This window comes from Pseudophryne corroboree, chromosome 1 (assembly GCF_028390025.1).
Source record: "Pseudophryne corroboree isolate aPseCor3 chromosome 1, aPseCor3.hap2, whole genome shotgun sequence".
In the NCBI taxonomy this organism is placed as follows: Eukaryota; Metazoa; Chordata; class Amphibia; order Anura; family Myobatrachidae; genus Pseudophryne; species Pseudophryne corroboree.
The window spans coordinates 915925722-915941993 of NC_086444.1; the positions used below are offsets into that span (position 1 = coordinate 915925722).

At 45.6% G+C, this 16272-nt stretch overlaps 1 long non-coding RNA gene across 4 annotated transcripts in view; it reads right to left on the reverse strand.

Annotated features, from left to right (window-relative positions):
• Positions 1-16272, reverse strand: part of LOC134917674 (uncharacterized) — a 166775-nt gene that overhangs the window by 64152 nt on the left and 86351 nt on the right. For all 4 annotated transcript variants that reach the window (XR_010177428.1, XR_010177425.1, XR_010177426.1 and 1 more), the window contains exon 4: positions 6910-6946. This is a non-coding gene — a long non-coding RNA (uncharacterized LOC134917674). The remainder of the gene's footprint in view (positions 1-6909; positions 6947-16272) is intronic.

A 16272-nucleotide genomic window follows, 5' to 3' on the forward strand; every position in this document is an offset into this window, starting at 1 on the left:
ACACTGGTGAGTCTTTTTCTGAGGTCTGTGTACATTTTCGGTATCGCCAGCCTAGAGAAATGGAACCTAGATGTTATTTGGTACCGGGGACACAGTACCTCAATCAAGTCTCTAGTTGCCTCTGAATTAACGGTGGATACCGGAACCACGTTTCTCACCGCCCAGGCTGCCAAGGCCTGAGTTATCTGCTTTGCAGCAGGATGACTGCTGTGATATTTCATCTTCCTCGCAAAGGACTGTTGGACAGTGAATTGCTTACTGGAAGTAGTACAAGTGGTCTTCCGACTTCCCCTCTGGGATGATGATCGACTCCCAGCAGCTACAACAGCAGCGCCAGCAGCAGTAGGCGTTACACTCAAGGATGCATCGGAGGAATCCCAGGCAGGAGAGGACTCGTCAGACTTGCCAGTGACATGGCCTGCAGGACTATTGGCTTTCCTGGGTTAGGAGGAAATTGACACTGAGGGAGTTGGTGGTGTGGTTTGCAGGAGCTTGGTTACAAGAGGAAGGGATTTAGTGGTCAGTGGACTGCTTTCGCTGTCACCCAAAGTTTTTGAACTTGTCACTGACTTATGATGAATGTGCTGCAGGTGACGTATAAGGGAGGATGTTCCGAGGTGGTTAACGTCCTTACCCCTACTTATTACAGCTTGACAAAGGCAACACACGGCTTGACACCTGTTGTCCGCATTTGTGTTGAAATAATTCCACACCGAAGAGCTGATTTTTTTTGTATTTTGACCAGGCATGTCAATGGCCATATTCGTCCCACGGACAACAGGTGTCTCCCCGGGTGCCTGACTTAAACAAACCACCTCACCATCAGAATCCTCCTTGTCAATTTCCTCCCCAGCGCCAGCAACACCCATATCCTCATCCTGGTGTACTTCAACAGTGACATCTTCAATTTGACTATCAGGAACTGGACTGCGGGTGCTCCTTCCAGCACTTGCAGGGGGCGTGCAAATGGTGGAAGGCGCAAGCTCTTCCCGTCCAGTGTTGGGAAGGTCAGGCATCGCAACCGACACAATTGGACTCTCCTTGGGTATTTGTGATTTAGAAGAACGCACAGTTCTTTGCTGAGCTTTTGCCAGCTTAAGTCTTTTCATTTTTCTAACGAGAGGATGAGTGCTTCCATCCTCATGTGAAGCTGAACCACTAGCCATGAACATAGGCCAGGGCCTCAGCCGTTCCTTGCCACTCCGTGTCGTAAATGGCATATTGGCAAGTTTACGCTTCTCCTCAGACGCTTTTAATTTTGATTTTTGGGTCATTTTACTGAACTTTTGTTTTTTGGATTGTACATGCTCTCTACTATGACATTGGGCATCGGCCTTGGCAGACGACGTTGATGGCATTTCATCGTCTCGGCCATGACTAGTGGCAGCAGCTTCAGCACGAGGTGGAAGTGGATCTTGATCTTTCCCTATTTTAACCTCCACATTTTTGTTCTCCATTTTTTAATGTGTGGAATTATATGCCAGTAACTATCAATAGCAATGGCCTACTACTATATATACTGCACACAACTGAAATGCACCACAGGTATGGATGGATAGTATACTTGACGACACAGAGGTAGGTAGAGCAGTGGCCTTCCGTACCGTACCGCTATATATACTGGTGGTCACTGTCAGCCATCTGCAAAACTAAAATGCACCACAGGTATAGAATGTAGATGGATAGTATACTTAATGACAACACAGAGGTAGGTACAGCAGTGGCCTTCCGTACCGTACTGCTATATATAGTATACTGGTGGTCACTGTGTCAGCAAACTGCAAAACTAAAATGCACCACAGGTATAGAATGTAGATGGATAGTATACTTAATGACGACACAGAGGTAGGTACAGCAGTGGCCTTCCGTACCGTACTGCTATATATAGTATACTGGTGGTCACTGTGTCAGCAAACTGCAAAACTAAAATGCACCACAGGTATAGAATGTAGATGGATAGTATACTTAATGACGACACAGAGGTAGGTACAGCAGTGGCCTTCCGTACTGCTATATATAGTATACTGGTGGTCACTGTGTCAGCACACTGCAAAACTAAAATGCACCACAGGTATAGAATGTAGATGGATAGTATACTTAATGATGACACAGAGGTAGGTACAGCAGTGGCCTTCCGTACCGTACTGCTATATATAGTATACTGGTGGTCACTGTGTCAGCAAACTGCAAAACTAAAATGCACCACAGGTACAGAATGTAGATGGATAGTATACTTAATGACGACACAGAGTTAGGTACAGCAGTGGCCTTCCGTACCGTACTGCTATATATAGTATACTGGTGGTCACTGTGTCAGCAAACTGCAAAACTAAAATGCACCACAGGTATAGAATGTAGATGGATAGTATACTTAATGACGACACAGAGGTAGGTACAGCAGTGGCCTTCCGTACTGCTATATATAGTATACTGGTGGTCACTGTGTCAGCAAACTGCAAAACTAAAATGCACCACAGGTATAGAATGTAGATGGATAGTATACTTAATGACGACACAGAGGTAGGTGCAGCAGTGGCCTTCCGTACCGTACTGCTATATATAGTATACTGGTGGTCACTGTGTCAGCAAACTGCAAAACTAAAATGCACCACAGGTATAGAATGTAGATGGATAGTATACTTAATGACGACACAGAGGTAGGTACAGCAGTGGCCTTCCGTACTGCTATATATAGTATACTGGTGGTCACTGTGTCAGCAAACTGCAAAACTAAAATGCACCACAGGTATAGAATGTAGATGGATAGTATACTTAATGACGACACAGAGGTAGGTACAGCAGTGGCCTTCCGTACCGTACTGCTATATATAGTATACTGGTGGTCACTGTGTCAGCAAACTGCAAAACTAAAATGCACCACAGGTATAGAATGTAGATGGATGGTATACTTAATGACGACACAGAGGTAGGTACAGCAGTGGCCTTCCGTACCGTACTGCTATATATAGTATACTGGTGGTCACTGTGTCAGCAAACTGCAAAACTAAAATGCACCACAGGTATAGAATGTAGATGGATAGTATACTTAATGACGACACAGAGGTAGGTACAGCAGTGGCCTTCCGTACCATACTGCTATATATAGTATACTGGTGGTCACTGTGTCAGCAAACTGCAAAACTAAAATGCACCACAGGTATAGAATGTAGATGGATAGTATACTTAATGACGACACAGAGGTAGGTACAGCAGTGGCCTTCCGTACCGTACTGCTATATATACTGGTGGTCACTGTGTCAGCAAACTGCACAACTGAAATGCACCACAGGTATAGAATCTAGATGGATAGTATACTTAATGACGACACAGAGGTAGGTACAGCAGTGGCCTACTGTACCGTAATGCTATATATTATATACTGGTGGTCACTGGTCAGCAAAACTCTGCACTGTACTCCTCCTATATAATATTATACTGGTGGTCCCCAGTCCCCACAATAAAGCAGCACACTGAGCACAGATATGGAGTGTTTTTCAGGCAGACAACGTATTCTGGTGGTCACTGTCAGCAAAACTCTGCACTGTACTCCTGCTATATAATACAGCTGCTCCCCAGTCCCCACAATTAAGCAGTGTGAGCACAGATATATGCAGCACACTGTGAGCACAGATATGGAGCGTTTTTTAACTCTGCACTGTACTCCTCCTATATTATACAGCTACAGCTGCTCCCCAGCCCTCCCCACAATTAAGCAATAGTGCACAATCAAGTTCAACAATAACGGAGAGGACGCCAGCCACGTCCTCTCCCTAACATTTCCAATGCACGAGTGAAAATGGCGGCGACGCGCGGCTGCTTATATAGAATCCGAATCTCGCGAGAATCCGACAGCGGGATGATGAAGTTCGGGCCCGCTCGTGTTAACCGAGCCATACGGGAGAATCCGAGTATGCCTCGGACCAGTGTAAAAAGGGTGAAGTTCGGGGGGGTTCGGTTTCCGAGAAACCGAACCCGCTCATCACTAATCACAATGCACTCAGCTGCAAGCAGCTAGACAGTACCTCTATGACATCGCAATGCATTCATCTGTAGGCAGCTAGACAGTACCTCTGTGATATCACAATAAAATCAGATGCAGGCAGTCAGCTAGACAGTCCCTCTGTGACATCACAATGCATTCACCTGCAGTAAGCTAGACAGTACCTCTGTGACAACACAATGTATTTATCTGCAGGTAGCTAGACAGTACCTCTGTGACATCAACATTACCTCTATGACATCATAATGCATTCAGCTGTAGGCAGCTAGACAGTACCTCTGCGCAGAACCGTCTTAACAGCAGTGCGGGCCCCTGGGCACAGCAATGCACTGGGGCCCCTACCCATTCTCCAGCGGTAGGGGTGGGGGGTACTGGTGTAATGTGATTAATGTACTTATAACATAGAAAATTATATATCTGATGTATATATAATTATGAGTATATTTATGTGTAATTAATTTATATTAAAAGAAAAATGTGGTGTTTAATGGATGTATATATATGTATTCATTTGTGCATGTATAAATGTGTATAGATGAATTTGAAGGGTTAAATATTTGTAGTTTATTTATTAAATTATATATGTTAAAGTGATGTGAGTACAGGAGTTTAACATTTAGACTGCAGTAACGTAGTATAGGAAAGATAGAGAGGGAGAAGCTATGTGGGTTCGGAGATATCTGTCAGTGAGCATTCTGTCAAGCCTGACAGCTCTGACAGAAAACTCTGGAATGTCTCGAGCGCCCCACGAGCACTACAGTGCTGCTGACCAGGAGGGATAGCTCGAGGCTTAGGCGGGAAGAGGGGGGCACGAGCTGTAGTCTGAAACAGTATAAATAAAGCTCCCCGCCGGCTGTTGGCAGTCTGCTGATCCCCTGGCTAGTGTGTGCACTTGGGCCCGGCGCGCCGCTGACAAAGAGCTGTCAGCTGTAAACATACAGTGGCGCCGCTGGGACCAAGTAGTACTACCAAACCAGGCGAGCTAAACGGGAAGCTTACCCGTAGTGCTGGTGCGGCTGAAGATCGGTGGAGCCTGCTGCGAGAGGTGATGCGGCTGTGGGAGAAAGAGGGGAAGATGCGCTGGTGCCGCCGGAGGTCAGCGGACCGCCCGCTGTAAGTAAACGCCGCTTGAAGAAGGGAGAGGCGCTTGCTCCGGGTTTCGGACAGCTGTGACAGCCAAGCGCAGTGAGAGAAGCCGGCGGGTCACCATAGTAACGGCGGAGAAAACAGAAGCAGTCAGAAGGCTTCCTTGGTAACCAGGGCCATAGCCATAAACAGCAACAGTAATTCAGCCTCCAGCCGCTAAAGGAGAGAGTCGGGGGAGTGCCAGCAGCCTGCTCTTCAGAGCGTAAGTGCACATTTAATATCTTGCACCCTAACACGCTGAGACAGAGTACTCACACTAGACATTCCTGTGGGTTACCTAAGGTACTCCTGTAATAGGATCAATTAACTGCAAAAGCTCCACTTAACAGAGCATAACTCAGCAAGCCTATTGTAGTGTAAGGAAGCACTACACATGTTTATATTATAAGGGTGGCGGGACGTGGTAACTGCTATAGACTCAAAACCTAACATCTATCACTGCGCTGCCTATCCAGGTGATGCCTCACTGACTATAATACCATATGGGGCAATAGCAGTAGTTTAAAGTAGCAGGAATAGACATTTGACACAGAGATGATTGCCCAGTGGATATAGAAAGGACAGTGCTATAATGAACTATATATGGAACAAAGGCAGCCAATCTTGAGAAACACCTTGTTCACTGTTATATCCACTTCAATAAGGTCAGGTTACATCCTGAGGAGTAGTAACATTTGTATATATATATTTACCACTTATACATCTATATTACCTCTAAAAGAGAAAGGAACAGAGACTTTATAGAAAAGGGCTTATTAAATTATAAAAGACTATAAGCGAATGAGCACAACTATATTCTGCTTCAAGTAATTTAATATGATATGATAAAGCCCAATTTGGAAGTCAGAAGCGCAGTTACATCATTATACGTTTAATCTATTGTCAAGAGACTGAGCAGGTTTACCCAGGCTGAATATAATGCTGTACCTCATTACAGAGACCCTTTTGTTAAACTGGAGGTGAAACTCGTTATTAACCCTAATTTACTAATTACAAGTCACCGGAGGATAACCTATCCACTGCGGAAGGGATATTAGTGGCAGTGTATTGAGACAAACTGACAAACTGGTAGGAGACTTGGCTGCTGAAGATATATGTTTAATATATATAGGAGCCCTAATTGATGATGATACAGCCAATTTATATACATCTGCACTAGACTCTTCAGGGAGTTAAAAGCAGTATAGTTTCACTACAGTAATATCTCATTTCACCGAGTAAAAGAAGCAGTAGGAATCGTTACATAAGTGTCAGAAAGATAACACTTGCAGTGATCCAGAAAGAAACACATGTAACAAAGTACTGTGACTAGGATAAGCTAAAGCTACAGTGTTTCTATGGACTACAGAAAAGAACATCAAATAGAGAAAACAACACCGTTATCTCAGGAACAGTAGTAACAATTAAATCTGCATAACTGAGTCAGAATTACATGTTGGGGACATCTACAAATACCTAAGGAATTTATTTTCTATGTATGAAATATATAATATCACAGACAGTGAAAGGAAGGTACTTATATTTATGTAACATTTTTACGGGCCCCAATTGTGCACAGAAGGTTTGAGAGTACCCGGGTAACTCATTTTCAATTGAGTATAAGAGAGTTTTTTTTGTATTGCATGCAAGAATAATTTGTATAGGTTTAAAAGGGGTAGTGGGACTGTAAATGTATTGCACTTTCTTTTGTTTGTTAGAAAGTTTTACCTTTTGATTCTTAAATAAATTGTGGTATTAAAATGTACATATATAAATATACTTACCGTAACCATAGTCTCTGGACTTTTAATGCTGAAGATCCTGAAGATACAAAGAAGAAAACAGGTATAATATTATATTGCATTGTACTGTTTGCATAAAAGCATTTAAGGTAAACAGAGTTAAGAATATCACTTACTATTAGAAAGGGCTTACCCAGGCAAGCCCAAATAACTAGCTTGGGTGGAGGCACAGATATTGAGTAACCACCCCTTATCGGGATAATTAAAAATCTCATATTGGAGTATTTGAGGAGGGGTTACATTTGGAGGCACTTAGCCGAGACGAATATATTCAGGATATAACAATGGAAAAGTTTACTGGGGAAGATATTAGTGCTTGGTGTCAACGAAAGAAAAAAGATCCCAAGAAATGTTTAAGTGTGGGAGGGAATTTTTCGGAATTCTCTGATGAGGAGATAGTGGAAAGGTTAGCCAGGTTATATGGAATAATTAGGCCAAGGGTTGTAGATAAATGGATGGGAGGATTGGGAAGAGTAGTAGCAGTGCTGATAGAAACAGAAAATGAATTGGAGACTGATGTAATACCATTGATAGTGGTAGCCAATGAAGAGATGGGTAGGAGGTGGAATGTGATGTGGCCTAACATATGGGGGGATGAAGAAGCAGCAACTAGTGCACATATATCAGTGCCCCCTCTAGACAACCCTAATAGAGGTGAGAGGAATAGTGGTGGTGAAGGGGGTGACGCTCAGGATACTGGTGCAAATGCCACCAGTGGACAGTTTGAGGTCATGATGGATAGAGTGGTCACTCAGTTAGAAAGGTGGCATTATGAAGGGAGTTATAGGCGGTTACGTATTTTTTCCGGGATTCTACCTGTACCATCAGGAGAGGAGACATATGAGGCCTGGAAAGAAGCGGCGGTACAGCAAGTAGAAGAATGGCAGTGCCCAGATAAGATCAAGAGACAGAGGGTAGTAGAAAGTTTGAGAGGACCGGCTATGGGAATTATACAAGCTGCTAGACGTAGTAATCCTAATGCTACTTTAGAAACATTCTTTGAGGCATTAGATTATGCATATGGCACCCTTGAGGACGTGGGAGATCTCACCTGTAGGTTACACCACACGTTCCAGGAACCGACGGAAAAGCTAAGTGCATTCTTGATTAGGTTAGACAAGCTACTATATAAGATAGTGGATAAAGGAGGTATAGTTAGGGATGATGTGGACAGAAGCAGGATGAAACAGTTACTGCGGGGTGCCTTGACCACCGACTCAGTAGCTCAGAAATTAAGATGTTCAGGAATTAAAGAACCTTTTCCTACCTTTAATGAACTGTTAAAAGAAGTCAAACAAGAAGAGGTATTAATAGAAATGAGAGAGAAAACGGTAAAGAAGGTCAAGGTAATACAACCGGTAGTGGAAAGCAATGCATTTGAAGAGAAAATATTAAAGCTGATGGACGAACAAAATAAGAAAATTGACAAATTCATTTCAGCACAGGCTGCGAATACTTCTCTGCAAATATCCAACGAAAGCAGACCCGTAAGAGGATTAGGTAGAGGGAGTAACAACTTTAATAGAGGATGTTTTAGATGTGGGAGAACAGGACATCGGGCCTTTGAATGTAACTTGAATAGAAATTGGAATCGGAACACTGACCGTGCTTCAGGTGGTAACCAGAATACGGAAGGTTCGGGGTCGGGAAACGGACGGGGGCAGTCTGTGGGCCCCTCACAGGCCCCCTAGAGGTTAGTCACTGTGCTATGGGGAATTCCTGGAGGAGTGGAAGTCTACCAGAAGGATTGCTGGGACCTGCTCTCCTTTTGAATGCTAATATAAATGGACGCCACTGCAAGATCTTGGTGGATAGTGGATCCCAAGTTTCTATCATATTTGAAAATTGGTACCATGAGAACATTCCTGATGTACCCATCCAGCCTTTAAGCGGATTAGTGATATGGGGTCTAAGTGTTGAAAAGTACCCTTATCTAGGGTATGTACAAGTTACTCTTGAAATCAACAACAGGGTAAGAGAAGAGGAAGGGATGCAGACATCACTTATTGCGTTGATATGTCCAGAAGTTCCTGAAGGGAGGGATGAACCACCTGTGATTATAGGGACTAACACCCGGATATACCCTTTACTTGCTGAATGGTACGAAGGAAACGAGGAACTGTCTTCTGCACGGAATTGTTGCATTCAATCCGCTGAGAGTATAATTGTTTTAGAAAATAAATTTGATATCTGTTTCCAAGGGAGTGACATTTCTTTGGAGGAAAAATCTGCTTTAATTCAGGAGCTGGAATCTAAGAAACAGGTATTCTCCATGGGAGAATGGGATCTGGGGACAGCTAATGGGGTGGAGCATAGTATTAGATTAATGGATGAGACTCCTTTCCGGGAACGATCCCGCAGGATAGCTCCTGCAGACTTTGAAGACGTAAGGCAACACCTTAAAGGACTACTTGAGAATCAAGTTATAATCGAGTCTAGAAGTCCTTACGCTTCCCCCATAGTGATTGCGCGGAAAAAGAGTGGAAAAATACGAATGTGTGTAGACTACCGCACACTGAACCAAAGAACTGTTACAGACCAGTATACAGTACCAAGGATAGACGAAGCTTTAGACTGTCTCCAAGGGAGCTCTTGGTTTTCCGTGTTAGATTTAAGGAATGGGTATTACCAAATCCCCATGAAGCCGGAAGACCGTGAGAAAACTGCATTTATATGCCCGCTAGGTTTCTTTGAATTTCTAAACATGCCCCAAGGAGTAAAAGGAGCCCCAGCTACCTTTCAAAGAACAATGGAAAGAACTGTGGGGGATATAAATTATAGGGAAGTCATTGTATATCTAGACGATATAATCGTTTTTGGAGCCACCCTGGAGGAACACAATAAACGACTTCTTAAAGTTCTGGATAGATTGATGGAAGGGGGCTTGAAATTATCCCTGGACAAATGTCATCTTTGCCAATCCACGATCAAATACTTAGGACACATTGTAAGCAGAAATGGGGTTTCCACCGACCCAGAGAAAGTGGAGGCCGTTAAGAATTGGCCTAGACCAACAAAATTGAAGGAACTAAGATCTTTTTTAGGCTTTTGCGGGTATTACCGCAGGTTCGTCCCAAACTATTCCAGTATAGCTAGGCCGTTAACTGATTTGACGAGAGGCTATCCAACATCAAATAAGGAGAAGGGACGAGAACGGTCATGTGAAGGAGGCCCCCTGCATAAAGTAAATGATCCATTTGGAGAAAGATGGACTACCAAATGTGAAATGGCCTTTAATTTGTTAAAACAAAAACTGATGAACGCCCCTGTATTAGCCTATGTAGATCCTGGGTTGCCCTATTGTTAGGGTCTCCTGCCCTGTGCTGCCACGTCGTCATGGCAACCGGGAGACAAGTGCTAGTGGAGTAACCTGAGCGCAGCTGATACTCCGGTTCGGGTCTTTTGCTGTGCAGTGGTTATAGGCTCTGTGCACGGCAGGGGATCCGGTGCTGGTTTTTGTGCTCACAGTCTGTGAGGTCTGAGTGGGGCGTGGACAGCACCTGCTTTATAAGGCCTCTTTTCAGGGTAAGCAGATGCTGCTGAATCTTTGTTGGTTAGTCAGTTCATGAAAGTTAGCCAGTACTGTGTAGCTTTGTATTTGTTTGTTGCTTACTGCAAATAGGCCTGGGGATTTGGTATTACACTCTGCCAATCCAGACCTAGCAGTAAGACTGGAGTCAGTCGTTTAGCTTGCTGGGGTTCTGTTACTACTCTGTGAACTTAGCAAGTTTGCGGCTGTATTCTAAGACTTGCCTGTCTAATCCTGTCTCACTGTGCTAGGTGTCAGGGGTCAGTTTAGTGGCAGTAAGCTAAAACCTGTGCACTGCAAGTGAGAAATAGGATTGTGGAGACTCTCCTTGTGTCTATCATTCCATCTCTGACCAAGGAGTTTACTGCCACACCCGTTGGTAACCCTTTAGGGTTTTGCTGTTGCCCTTAGCAACAGCATTTCAGGTTCTCTACGTATTAAAACAACATCTTGCTTTTTCCATCTGTGCAGTTCTAATACAAGGGAGATACCCAGTTCCTTAGCCTCTGGGCTTCTCTGTTCACTTTGTGTGTATTTTGTTACCCTATTACCTTCTGTGTACGTTATGTCATATTCCCCAGTTTGTCTGTGAGTCCATTTGTTTTGCATAACAGTTCAAACACCAGTACATTCCTGCAGACACTGGAGTGCATAACAGTTCTGACACCAGTACTTTCCTGCAGGCACTGGTGTGCATAACATATTCAGCAGCCTAATACTCCTGTTGAAATTTTGTGGGAATATGGAGCATACCCCTCAAAATACGTTGCAACAGGTGGTCGATCAGGTGCAGGTCCTGACTCGACAATTTAATGATTTGTCCATTAAAATGCACACCTCCCAGGCTGCTGGCGGAGCTCCCGCAGCAGCAGCACCTGCAGGGGTTAAGGAGCCGAAAGTAAATCTCCCGGATCGTTTTTCTGGAGATCGCTCGCAGTTCTTTTGTTTCAAGGAGAGCTGCAAGCTATACTTCCGGCTTAGGCCTCAGTCTTCTGGGTCGGAGATTCAGCGGGTGGGCATAGTGATTTCCTTGCTACAAGGAGACCCACAGGTCTGGGCATATGGGTTGCAGCCTGACTGTCCGTCGCTTAAAAGTGTTGATGCTTTTTTTACGGCACTGGGCATGTTGTATGATGACCCTGACAAGACGGCCTCAGCCGAGGCTCAGATTTCGATCCTTAAGCAAGGGCGAAGGCCAGTTGAGGTTTACTGTACGGAGTTTCGGAGGTTGGCCCATGATACCCAGTGGAATGACCCAGCCCTGAGACACCAGTACCGAAGAGGTCTTTCTAACCAGATAAAGGACCAACTGGTACAATATCCCTTGCCTGATAGCTTGGATCAGCTCATGCAGTTATCCATCCGGGTGGATAGACGGCTGAGAGAGCGTAGGCTTGAAAGGGAGACTGAGATTTCCTTCCTTCCCAAGGGAACCTCAGACTCTGAGGAATTTTCTGAGGAGCCTATGCAGATTGGGGCTACCCGCCTCTCCTCGCGTGAGAAGACGCGGAGGAGACAGCAGGGGTTGTGTTTGTACTGTGGGAATAAAGGTCATGTGGTAGTATCATGCCCAGAAAAGCCGGAAAAGTTCAGGGCCTGAGGGTGATGGGAAATATCCTGTCAGGCCAGAAGTCAGAATTTCCCAAGAAGACTTTTATCATTCCGGTGACCTTGAAGATCCTCGGTCAAACTGTCAAGACTGAGGCCTTTGTGGACAGTGGGGCCGACGGGGTTTTTATGGACCGCCAATTCGCCCTGAAACACTCTGTTCCCTTAGTACCCTTGGCATCGGAAATTGAGATTTGTGGGTTAAACGGGGAACCATTATCCCAAGGTAAAATTACCTCTTGCACTAGCCAGATTTCTTTGTTTATTGGAGCCACACACTCTGAAAAATTGTCCTTTTATGTGACTGTCTGTACTTTTGCCCCATTGGTGTTGGGGTTACCCTGGTTAAGGGCCCACAATCCTCAATTTGACTGGGTCTCTGGGGAGATTCTTAGTTGGGGTACTGATTGTTTCAGGAGTTGCTTGAGCCTTCCAGTCAGGCTCTCGCAGCTAAGTTTGCCAGGATTGCCAGGGTGTTATGCAGATTTTGCGGACGTGTTCTCCAAAAAAGTTGCAGAGGTACTACCTCCCCATCGCCCCTATGACTGTGCCATTGATTTGTTGCCAAATGCTAAGCTTCCCAAGAGCAGGTTGTACTCCCTGTCACGTCCTGAGACTCAGGCTATGGCAGAGTACATTCAGGAGAACTTGGCTAAGGGATTTATCAGACCTTCACAGTCTCCAGTTGGGTCGGGGTTCTTCTTCGTGGGTAAAAAGGACGGTTCGTTGCGACCCTGCATCGACTTCAGGGAATTGAACCGTATCACGATTAAAAACTCATACCCACTGCCTCTCATTTCGGTCTTGTTTGACCAGCTTCGTACTGCCACCATTTTTTCTAAGATTGACCTACGCGGTGCGTACAATCTAATCCGAATAAGAGAGGGGGATGAATGGAAGACTGCCTTTAATACCCACTCAGGGCATTATGAATATTTGGTGATGCCTTTTGGGCTCTGTAATGCCCCGGCAGTCTTCCAGGATTTCATGAATGATGTGCTCAGGGAATATTTGGATAGATTCTTAGTTGTATACTTAGATGACATCCTAATCTTCTCCCATTCCCTGGAGGAACATCGGAAGCATGTACGCTTAGTCCTCCAGAAACTCAGAGACCACCGGCTTGGGGCAAAGCTGGAGAAGTGCGAATTTGAAGTTCAGCAAATCGCATTTCTAGGATATATTATCTCCCCAGAAGGTTTCCAAATGGAGGGTTCCAAGGTACAGGCAGTCCTGGATTGGGTGCAGCCCACTAGTTTGAAGGCGCTTCAGCGTTTCCTGGGCTTTGCAAATTTTTATAGACGATTTATCGCTGGATTTTCGTCTATAGTGGCGCCCTTGGTGGCACTCACTAAGAAAGGGGCGGATGTTGCTCACTGGTCTTGTGAGGCTAAAGCGGCTTTTGCCCGTCTCAAAAGGGCATTTGTTTCGGCCAAGGTGCTCCAGAGCGTTCTTTTGTGGTGGAGGTGGATGCCTCTGAGATGGGTATTGGGGCAGTGCTTTCTCAGATGGGAGTGTCTGATAATCGCCTTCATCCCTGTGCTTACTTTTCCCGTAAATTTTCGCCTGCCGAGATGAATTATGACGTGGGTAACCGGGAATTGTTGGCTATTAAGGATGCACTCGAGGAGTGGAGACACTGGCTTGAGGGGGCTAAGTTTGTGGTCTCAATTCTCACTGACCATAAGAATCTGGCATATTTAGAGTCAGCGAAGCGTCTCAATGCCAGGCAGGCACGATGGGCTTTGTTTTTTGCTCGCTTTAATTTTTTGATAACATATCGCCCTGGGTCAAAAAACATCAAGGCTGATGCGCTCTCGCGGAGTTTTGCTCCAATCCAGGAGACCACCGAGGAGCCGTTGCCCATTGTTTCCCCATGTATTAAAGTGGGCATTACCCAGGACCTCTTATCATTAGTCCTTAGAGCACAGGAGCAGGCTCCTCCAGACCTTCCGGTAGGTCTTTTGTTTGTGCCTCCTAGGTTAAGACAGCGAGTGTTCCTGGAATTCCATGCCAAGAAGTCGGCAGGTCACCCGGGTATTGCCAGAACTCGGGAGTTGCTATCTAGGGCGGTGTGGTGGCCCTCGGTGGCTAAGGATGTGGATCAGTGGGTTCGGGCATGTGACATCTGTGCCCGAAATAAGACTCCTAGAGGGGTTCCTGTTGGCCCATTACATCCACTCTCTATCCCATCTAAGCCATGGACCCACATTTCAATGGATTTTGTGGTGGGCTTGCCCAGATCCTCGGGGATGACAGCCATCTGGGTTGTCGTTGACAGGTTTTCGAAGATGGCGCACTTCGTTCCACTGGTTGGGCTGCCATCAGCCAGACGCCTGTCTGAATTATTTATGCTGCATGTTGTGCGTCTCCACGGGTTGCCACTTGATGTGGTCTCTGACCGCGGATCCCAGTTTGTGGCCAAATTCTGGAGGGCATTTTGTTCCGATCTCCAGATTTCTGTCAGCTTGTCGTCAGGCTACCATCCGCAGTCTAATGGGCAGACTGAAAGGGTGAACCAGTCCTTGGAGCAGTTCCTCAGGTGTTATGTCTCCAAGTGTCAGACTGACTGGGTTGCTCATCTGTCCATGGCGGAGTTTGCCTATAACAACGCGGCTCACTCTGCTACAGGGATCTCTCCCTTCCTTTGTGTGTATGGGCATCATCCTAAGGCCAATTCTTTTGACCCCCTGGACTCCACGCCTGGTGGTTCCTCTGTGGTTTCGGTCCTTAGAGGTATTTGGCGGAAAGTGAAGAAAGCCCTTGTGTCTGTGTCATTAGTGACCAAAAGGGTTTTTGATAAGCGGAAAAGACCCTGCAGCTTCAAATTAGGAGACTTCGTCTGGTTGTCTACCAAGAATTTGAAGTTGAGACAGCCATCTCATAAGTTAGGGCCCCGGTTCATCGGCCCTTATAAGATCACCAGGGTTATCAATCCGGAGGCATTTCAGTTAGATCTGCCCCGTTCTTTGGGTATCAATAAAACATTTCATTGTTCCCTTTTAAAACGGGCGATTAGTAATCCTTCTTCCAGTGGAAGACCTTCCCCTCTTCTGATACGTGGCCAGAGGGAGTTTGTTGTTGAAAGGATTCTTGACTCCAAGGTGGTTCGGGGTCGGCTGTCATTTTTGGTGCACTGGAAGGGGTATGGCCCGGAGGAGCGGTCGTGGGTGCGCAGTTGTGATCTTCATGCCCCCAGACTGATACGCTCTTTCTTCTCGCAGTTCCCCGATAAACCCGGTGGTAGGGGTTCTTTGACCCCTCGTCAGAGGGGGGGTACTGTTAGGGTCTCCTGCCCTGTGCTGCCACGTCGTCATGGCAACCGGGAGACAAGTGCTAGTGGAGTAACCTGAGCGCAGCTGATACTCCGGTTCGGGTCTTTTGCTGTGCAGTGGTTATAGGCTCTGTGCACGGCAGGGGATCCGGTGCTGGTTTTTGTGCTCACAGTCTGTGAGGTCTGAGTGGGGCGTGGACAGCACCTGCTTTATAAGGCCTCTTTTCAGGGTAAGCAGATGCTGCTGAATCTTTGTTGGTTAGTCAGTTCATGAAAGTTAGCCAGTACTGTGTAGCTTTGTATTTGTTTGTTGCTTACTGCAAATAGGCCTGGGGATTTGGTATTACACTCTGCCAATCCAGACCTAGCAGTAAGACTGGAGTCAGTCGTTTAGCTTGCTGGGGTTCTGTTACTACTCTGTGAACTTAGCAAGTTTGCGGCTGTATTCTAAGACTTGCCTGTCTAATCCTGTCTCACTGTGCTAGGTGTCAGGGGTCAGTTTAGTGGCAGTAAGCTAAAACCTGTGCACTGCAAGTGAGAAATAGGATTGTGGAGACTCTCCTTGTGTCTATCATTCCATCTCTGACCAAGGAGTTTACTGCCACACCCGTTGGTAACCCTTTAGGGTTTTGCTGTTGCCCTTAGCAACAGCATTTCAGGTTCTCTACGTATTAAAACACAACATCTTGCTTTTTCCATCTGTGCAGTTCTAATACAAGGGAGATACCCAGTTCCTTAGCCTCTGGGCTTCTCTGTTCACTTTGTGTGTATTTTGTTACCCTATTACCTTCTGTGTACGTCTGTGAGTCCATTTGTTTTGCATAACAGTTCAAACACCAGTACATTCCTGCAGACACTGGAGTGCATAACAGTTCTGACACCAGTACTTTCCTGCAGGCACTGGTGTGCATAACACCTATGTTCTTCATATTGA